Here is a 9,184-nt window from a genome sequence, read left to right on the forward strand (position 1 = left end):
ACCTGGTTTAAAAAATCAAGTTAGTTATCTGTGTACACGTGTGATTGCTGGCTGTGTGCACGTGGTGTACCACTACGCTCTGGGTCGACACTTACCGTGATGCTGTCTGGAGCGAGTGGTTTGGTGCCGGGGGGGGCGGTGGCGATGGTTTTATTCACTCCGTGTGGGGGGGGGGGGGGGGCTCACGGCTTACCTGGGACGGTGACAGCTGCAGGTGAAAATATCAAATTGCGATTTTTCTGACAGATATTGCGATTTGATTTGCGATTAAAAAAATATTTTTTTAAGTCAAGCTTCAGTTCAATGTTGACTGTGTAATAGATGTAAAACACGTGATGGAGCATTACCACGTGATGCCACCCAGAATATGAGCTGCTCTATGTGTTCTAATGCAAGGATGAGAACTTTAAAGATATGAATTGCTTTCAACATGTATTTATTAAAACATTTTAATTGAAATAGAACAACCAAACATATAACAATTGTTAAGTTAAATAAATAAAATTATGGTGAAAAATAAAACACTTCCAAGAAAGTAATCGGATTTTTTAAATTGCAAAAAATCGCAGCCTTTGCGATTTGCTAATCGCATTGTTTCAAATTGCGATTTTAAATCGATTACCTATTTTCCCGCATATAACCCGCGGGGTATACAACTTTTTACAAACAAAACAAGACCCTGCGGGGTATATGGAGGTGCGGGCTATCCCAAAAATATTTTACACGTGAGACATGTCATAACTCGTTAAATCGTTTTAATGGAATGACTATCCACTATGCAACACTTACCTTTGACTAAAGCAATGCTGAATAAACCACTCACACTAAAATTGCACATGTTATCACGTTTTAAATGAATTGTTTGTACAATTAAACGACAATGTATGAAGTGCGCGCACTGTTTACCGGCGACGGGAGAGCTGGGAGGAGAGGTGGGGGTGGGGCAGCTGGGGGGAGGGAGAGGTGGTGGTTGGGGGGAAGGCGACGGCGTCACCGTAGTGCCGCTATTATTTGCGCAGTGCGCAATCTACCAGTGCTAAAACTACTTACTTATCTATCAGTTATGTGTTACTTATTTATTGGATATTTACTTTTGTTACTTATTTACTGTTTTAAGTTCACTCGTTTCCGGTTAGTTTGTTATCTTTGTGCACGTTATGATTTTAATGGTAACGATTGATAGTGGAATGTTTTACAAATGTAAACTTCGGATTAATATGATGGAATTAAGCTGCGGTAACGAGGTTAAATATATGAATGCATGCGGGGTATATGGAGGTGCGGGCTATCTGAAATTTGTTTTACACGAAACGCTATTTTTGCGGGGTATATGCGTCTGCAGGTTATATGCAGGAAAATACGGTAATCGTTCAGCCCTACAGCTGCTTCCTCCCTCCCATAGCCCCCCCCCCCCCAGCCTCCCCTCGTGTTTACCAGCATCTCTTGGAGACCTCCTCTCTGCCAGTGGCTTTCCCCGGGGATCTGTCCTCGGTCGCCTCCGCTTCGCCACTTTCGTTTCTCCAGGTGGTCGCCTCATGGAGAATCATGGCACCGGCCATGCTGGTGACGTTCATCGACACTCCACACCCATCCAAGGTCCCCGTCCCCTCTTCTCGATCTTCCTGGCTGCTTTCTCTCTCTCTCTCCATTGTTGACTCTGGCCAATCGGTCCATTGTTGCATCCATGAAAACCTGAGGCCACGGTCGTGGGCGGTCTACAGAGGCTATCCCGGCTGCCCTCTCCTCCTGACATTGCCCAATAGCCCGGCCGACTCTGCGTGCCGACCGCTTGTCTCTACATTCTGTGGTATCCTGAGCTCAGAACCCGAGGGTCGACTTTCACGTTGCATCTATTGTCCTCGCATCCAAATCACCATCACGCCAGGTCTCGTCATATTTGTTCATCAAGAAACCCAAGGTGACGTTTAACTATTCCCTGACTAGAACAGGGATAGGAATAGGGGACAAAGCCCTTTGCGAGATGTTAACTCCCTTGCCTGGTATGCAGGAGGTCGTGGTTCGATCCCGACCCTGACACCTGTTCTATATTTTGAGTTTGCGTGTCTCTATCCCCGTGGTCATGTGAAACTTTCTTTGGGTCCTCCGGTTTCCCCCCGCACATTTATAATCAACACGCGTTTAGAGCGTTTGGCTGCTATAAATTTCCACGTGATAAGCCACTTGATTGAGCTATTATTTGTAGCAAGGTCGCATCTGGAAAGGAGCTATATAGCTCAGTGGGCCTTACCTGTATAATGTAGCTCTCAGAGACACCGTCTTGTTCAGTTATATGTATATTTATTATGAATAAAGTCCGCCGACTCACTGATAACTTAGTGACTATATACACTTGGGTAACTTAGATAGATCTTGACTTAAAGCTTTCGTGACTGCAGGAATTAATACTCTTTGGGTCTTTCTATCTACGTGACTTTACCGAAAGACCCAAAGAGTATAACTGAGATAGCTCTATTTTGAGACAACGTAACTCTCGCCTTCCAAGACTGCAAGGTGCCCACTCCAGGACGATGAAGACGACCCGCTCCAAGATGACGACGGCGACGGCAGTGCCCCCACTTCAGCAGCCCAGAGCCCCGGTTCGCGCCGGCTTTTATCCCCCTCACGACCCGGCCACGCCCCTAATCCCGAACCCTCTCTCACTGCACCTGGCCCTGTCTGTCTCTGCCCTTATTACAATTTACGACCGTTAGGGTCCCGTGCTTCCCCTCACACGACCCTGTCAACTCTTGTCCCATCAATCATTATTAGCAACCACTTAGGTCCCACGTTACCCTAACGTGACCCTGTCTGTTCCCGTTACGTTAATTAGTAACCATGGTCACAGGGAGCTGTACTGTGCCTACCTCACCCCGTACTGTCCTTACACCTGCAAAAACAATAGTTTAGTTTATAGTTTCATTTATACAGCCCTGGGTTGACCGGCATGTCTATCTTCCACCGTCTCTTTGTAGGCTTCATCGCGCAACCTTCGATCTGTTTTGAATGGCCTCCTCCTCCTCATCCTCCTCCTCCTCGTCCTCCTCCTCCTCGTCCTCCTCCTCGTCTTCCTCGTCAAGGCCCGAGTCTCTGGAACCCAGACGTGGGGGAACGTCGCACCTCCGGTCGTCTGGGATGCACTCCCGAGTCTCGCACTGTGCCTAAACGGCGTCACTGTGCGCCTTTTGTCAGAACCTCGAGATACTCCTCCTGCCCCCCCCCCTTTCTTTCGTTTCTTCTCCCCGTGCGTCTGAATGTCCTTTTGATGTTTCAATTTGCACGCGTTACAAACGTAACAATGAGCAGATGGATGGAAGAGCGACGTTGGACATTGTCTATCCACAGTTGGATGGAGTTCTCCACATGTCGGGGCCACCTGGACGGTGGTCGCCCTCTCGGGTGTACTCCCGCCGAGGGCAGCCACTCCGTCGTTCATTGTGGGTGGCATTGGTCGTGAAAGCCCACGCGTTGCACTCCCTCGTTTCTCTCGACCATCGGCCATTGCCCCCTTCTTGCCACGCGGTGCCCAAGCTGACGCCCGCTTCGTTTCATCGGCAGTCGCCTCGACGTCTCCAAGACGTCCTCCTGAACGTCTTCCATCCATCAGCTGCCACTCCCCCCATCATTACTCTCGATCGGCGGCCACGGTCGCTTCTAGCGATGAGTACTGCCCTTGCTCGCTCGTTGATGTGACCAAACTATAATAGGCGACGTTTCAGGCAGTGGCCCCTTGTGCTGTGAAGAGGGCCCTTTCCCGAAATGACGCTTATTATAGATGCTTAATTATTTAATTTAAGGCCGCACAGTGTCATTGCACGAATGTGTTGAGTTTTCATCCTTGCTGATGATGTCGCACCAAGCAGTATTTAGTTTATCACTATATTTACTTCATAACTACTACATGCTCTATTGACTGAGTTAATTGCGTACGTTTGGAATGGTCTCGTGGGAACGGATGCGGCTGTCAAGGTTACGCGACTGATATAAAATCCCACAATCTGGTTGGATCTCACGAATAAAACGTTACGGGTTGTTTACATTAGATTGGTTGATCATAAAAGGCCCACGTCGGATTTCGCCAACAGCCCGTGGGTGCCAATGCTTACAGCAGCGATTATAGACCCGGCATGTGCAATGTTATTGAGGGACTGCGTTGTTGTTGCTGTATTGGTGTGATCTGGGTCTGTTCTTGCTGTTGTTTTCCTGCCTTGCCCAAACTTGGGAATTGGTATACTTATGCAATCTGAACTTATATACTTTATTTTACGTATACATCTTTAGTGACTTGCTTACCTTTCCGCTACTTTGCACTACTATCGTGTTGTCGTGCTGTTTGTTGTTGTAACTTTCTCATCCGCCTCATCCTGGACATCTGTGAAAAAGAGCTTCATAGCTCATCGGATTTCTCCATGATAAAGAACGATTCTGATTCTGATGCCCCCCCTAACTCCCTACACCCCCACGAATCAGAAATGCGATGCAAGTGTCGATATTTTTGGTTATATATTTACAAAAAACTGCACACATTCATCAATAACACTTCCTTAAGCATATACAGTGAGGGAATAAAGTATTTGATCCCCTGCTGATTTTGTACGTTTGCCCACTGACAAAGAAATGATCAGTCTATAATTTTAATGGTAGGTTTATTTGAACAGTGAGAGACAGAATAACAACAACAATATCCAGAAAAGCGCATGTCAAAAATGTTATAAATTGATTTGCATTTTAATGAGTGAAATAAGTATTTGACCCCCTCTCAATCAGAAAGATTTCTGGCTCCCAGGTGTCTTTTATACAGGTAACGAGCTGAGATTAGGAGCACACTCTTAAAGGGAGTGCTCCTAATGTCAACTTGTTACCTGTATAAAAGACACCTGTCCACAGAAGCAATCAATCAGATTACAAACTCTCCACCATGGCCAAGACCAAAGAGCTCTGCAAGTATGTCAGCGACAAGATTGTAGACCTACACAAGGCTGGAATGGCCAACAAGACCATTGCCAAGCAGCTTGGTGAGAAGGTGACAACAGTTGGTGCGATTATTCGCAAATGGAAGAAACACAAAAGAACTGTCAATCTCCCTCGGGCTGGGGCTCCATGCAAGATCTCACCTCGTGGAGTTGCAATGATCATGAGAACGGTGAGGAATCAGCCCAGAACTACACGGGAGGATCTTGTCAATGATATCAAGGCAGCTGAGACCATAGTCACCAAGAAAACAATTGGTAACACACTACGCCGTGAAGGACTGAAATCCTGCAGTGCCCGTAAGGTCCCCCTGCTCAAGAAAGCACATATACATGCCCGTCTGAAGTTTGCCAATGAACATCTGAATGATTCAGAGGACAACTGGGTGAAAGTGTTGTGGTCAGATGAGACCAAAATGGAGCTCTTTGGCATCAACTCAACTCGCCGTGTTTGGAGGAAGAGGAATGCTGCCTATGACCCCAAGAACACCATCCCCACCGTCAAACATGGAGGTGGAAACATTATGCTTTGGGGGTGTTTTTCTGCTAAGGTGACAGGACAACTTCACCGCATCAAAGGGACGATGGATGGGGTCATATACCGTCAAATTTTGGGTGAGAACCTCCTTCCCTCAGCCATGGCATTGAAAATCGGTCGTGGATGGGTATTCCAGCATGACAATGACCCAAAACACACAGCCAAGGCAACAAAGGAGTGGCTCAAGAAGAAGCACATTAAGGTCCTGGAGTGGCCTACCCAGTCTCCAGACCTTAATCCCATAGAAAATCTGAGGAAGCTGAAGGTTCGAGTTGCCAAACGTCAGCCTCGAAACCTTAATGACTTGGAGAAGATCTGCAAAGAGGAGTGGGACAAAAGCCCTCCTGAGATGTGTGCAAACCTGGTGGCCAACTACAAGAAACGTCGGACCTCTGTGATTGCCAACAAGGGCTTTGCCACCAAGTACTAAGTCATGTTTTGCAGAGGGGTCAAATACTTATTCCCTCATTGCAATGCAAATCAATTCATAACATTTTTGACATGCGTTTTTCTGGATTTTGTTGTTGTTATTCTGTCTCTCACTGTTCAAATAAACCTACCATTAAAATTATAGACTGATCATTTCTTTGTCAGTGGGCAAACGTACAAAATCAGCAGGGGATCAAATACTTTTTTCCCCTCACTATACGCGACGTTTAGGACAATGGCCCTTTCTTCATAGCACACGCATGAGGTCTCATCGACGAATGTGTCGAGTTATTTCGTAGATTGTGCTTGTGGCACCACTGCCAACGCAGCATCACAAAATAGTGGTGCATGTAGCGGCCTCTAGTGGATTGCCGCAGTAGTCAACTTGCAAACCCGAATGTTGCCGCCGTCTCCGAATAATAAGACGCTCCAGGGAGCCTGGCGCAACCAAAGCTTTTTCCCAGTGTTAATAAAATGAGACAGATCTCGTCTCTCGCACGCACGGCTACCGGACTGTAGTGGAATAAAAGCAGAACTCCGTTCTGTAGCTCCGCATATGGATGTTATGTTTTAGTCCATCCGATTGACTTTCTAGACCAATATGTTTCTCAGCAAGAAAACTCTGGACTGGTTTCGGTCTTCTGGGCATCATCAGTATAGTCAGGCTTGTCGAATAATTGCTGCCGGATTAACAGATCTTATTGGCAAGAGCAATACATCTGAACGATGGGGCCCCATTCAAAGCAAAAAAGGCAAACCTGGATCGGGTTTGATATGCTGGGTCTCATCAGCAGGGCCAGGCTTGTCACGACGCTCCAATGGACAAATCAATGTACGTACCGAATTATAAGACGCACCCAACTTTTACTTAAAAATCAGAGGAATAAGTGCATCTCACTCAAAACAATAATATTGTTTTACTCATGTTCCAGGAGAGCCACACTGAGTTGTAGGAATCTTGTTCAGGTGGCTCCTGCATTGTGGGTGTTATTTGAAGATTATTTCAGCCAATTAATGACGAGTCGTGTTTGTTCCACACGTGGGAGGAAACCGGAGCACTCGGAGATAGCCCATGCCTCGCGCGAGGGGGTAACGCTCTATCCCCGTACAGATGGAAAACCGATGGCGATTTGTGCCACTTGCTCTACTGCCGTCTCCTGGCAAGCCACGGTATGGCACTTTGACACTTGCGGAAAGGGAGTTTCGCGACATCTGTGCGGTGATCTACCAACCCTCGCCTCCAGTGCTGGATTACAAGCCCCGTCCACCGCCCGGCCCGAGAATTCTGCATGAACAATCCGAGACGCCATTATTGGTGGGATTAATCGATATTTAATTGTAGAATTGCTCCAGCCGAAGTGTATAAACCTGCGTTTTATTGGTTTTCTTTATCGAGCAGTTGTGACAAACATCCGCTGGAGTCAATTTACGGTGGTCGTGGAAGCTGGAAGCTCAAAACTCACTCACGCTCTCCCATGTCCAATAGCCACCCCCTCTCCCTACCACTCTGTGTTGTTGCTGGGGTCGTGAACAGCGGCTGTGGAGGCAACCTTGGAGAAGGAAGGCAACCTAGTACTTACCATTGCCAGCTTGGGTTGCTACTTGTCCTGGGAAAACTGCTAGTCCCCACTTAGGCCAGCGGTCTTCATTGCAAGGCCCGCGGGCCACTGGCGGCCTCCTGGTGGCCTTTAGTGCGGCCCCTGACGTGGGGTCTCCCGACAATACACAACATGTGACCCCCCCCCCCCCATCATCATCATCGTGCTGCTCTCAAACCCTCAATGGTTTTAAAAGTGCGGCGGTCCTCACGCACCGACGATGTCTTATCGGCGAAAGTGACCATCCCTCTGAGCCCTCGTGAGGAACGTCGACTTCGGCCCGTGCGGCCTGTCGTTCTGCCCTCCTGATGATCTCGCCTGATGATGGTTTTATTTTTATTTTCGCCATCATGAAATGTCCCCGATTTTTGGAAGCTCAGAGGTGGCAACCATTGTTCCAGACGCCGATTGGCTCGCGTCAATGTCGTTGATGTTATTTGTGAAAAATGGAATTGCATAAAAAAACGTAGTTTCAAGGCTGGGTTGCTGTAACGTATTGTATTATTATTATTGTTTCGGTCTTAGGGAGCCGGTTGGCTGAAGAGGTGGGTGGCTCTTCGTAACGGCCGTGTCAGAAACGCAGCGCCAGCACCGTTGAGATCTTGAGATGAAATCCAGGTTTCAGCTGCCCGCGATGAAACTGGGTAAAGTTCAAGTTCTCCATCGGGCCACCGTCACGCAGTGGAACGAATTGCAGAGCGTGATGGAGGGGGGGGGGGCAGCTGTTAGCGCTACGCTGCGCTACGAACCCGGGGACCCGAGTTCGATTCGCGCTCACAGCCAACACCAGTGGCGATTATCTGAAGCCGTCCTGGACTTCCCCTAGGTCGACTCTGCCTCAAATGAGTAGCTGGTGCGGTGTGTAAAATATCGCCACTGGGGAGACAAAGGCGGTTGGGCGTGGTGCTGGTCACCCATTCCTTTTGCCCCAAGTAGACTCAGGTCCCAGGCCCCCGCCTGTCCCCCCTCGCTTCTCCGCTTCCCCCACTGATGTCACCACAGTTCGGGGATCGTGGAGAGAGGAGAGGAAGGAGGAGTGGAGAGTTGGGGAGAGGGGAGAGGAAGGGGAAGTGGAGAGTTGGGGAGAGGAAGTGGAGAGTTGGGGAGAGGAAGTGGAGAGTTGGGGAGAGGAAGTAGAGAGTTGGGGAGAGGAAGAAGAGAGTTGGGGAGAGGAAGTGGAGAGTTGGGGAGAGGAAGGGGAAGTGGAAAGTTGGAGAGAGGGGAGAGGAAGTGGAGAGTTGGGGAGAGGAAGGGGAAGTGGAGAGTTGGGGAGAGGGGAGAGGAAGTGGAGAGTTGGGGAGAGGAAGTGGAGAGTTGGGGAGAGAAAGAGGAAGTTGAGAGTTGGGGAGAGAAAGAGGAAGTGGAGAGTTGGGGAGAGGAAGTGGAGAGTTGGGGAGAGAAAGAGGAAGTGGAGAGTTGGGGAGAGGGGAGAGGAAGTGGAGAGTTGGGGAGAGGAAGGGGAAGTGTAGAATTGGGGAGAGGAAGTGGAGAGTTGGGGAGAGGAAGTGGAGAGTTGGGGAGAGGAAGTGGAGAGTTGGGGAGAGAAAGAGGAAGTGGAGAGTTGGGGAGAGAAAGAGGAAGTGGAGAGTTGGGGAGAGGAAGGGGAAGTGGAGAGTTGGGGAGAGGGGAGAGGAAGTGGAGAGTTGGGGAGA

This window comes from Petromyzon marinus, chromosome 11, assembly GCF_048934315.1.
Source record: "Petromyzon marinus isolate PM22_M1 ecotype Great Lakes invasive population chromosome 11, UKy_Petmar_22M1.pri1.0, whole genome shotgun sequence".
Taxonomy (NCBI): domain Eukaryota; kingdom Metazoa; phylum Chordata; class Hyperoartia; order Petromyzontiformes; family Petromyzontidae; genus Petromyzon; species Petromyzon marinus.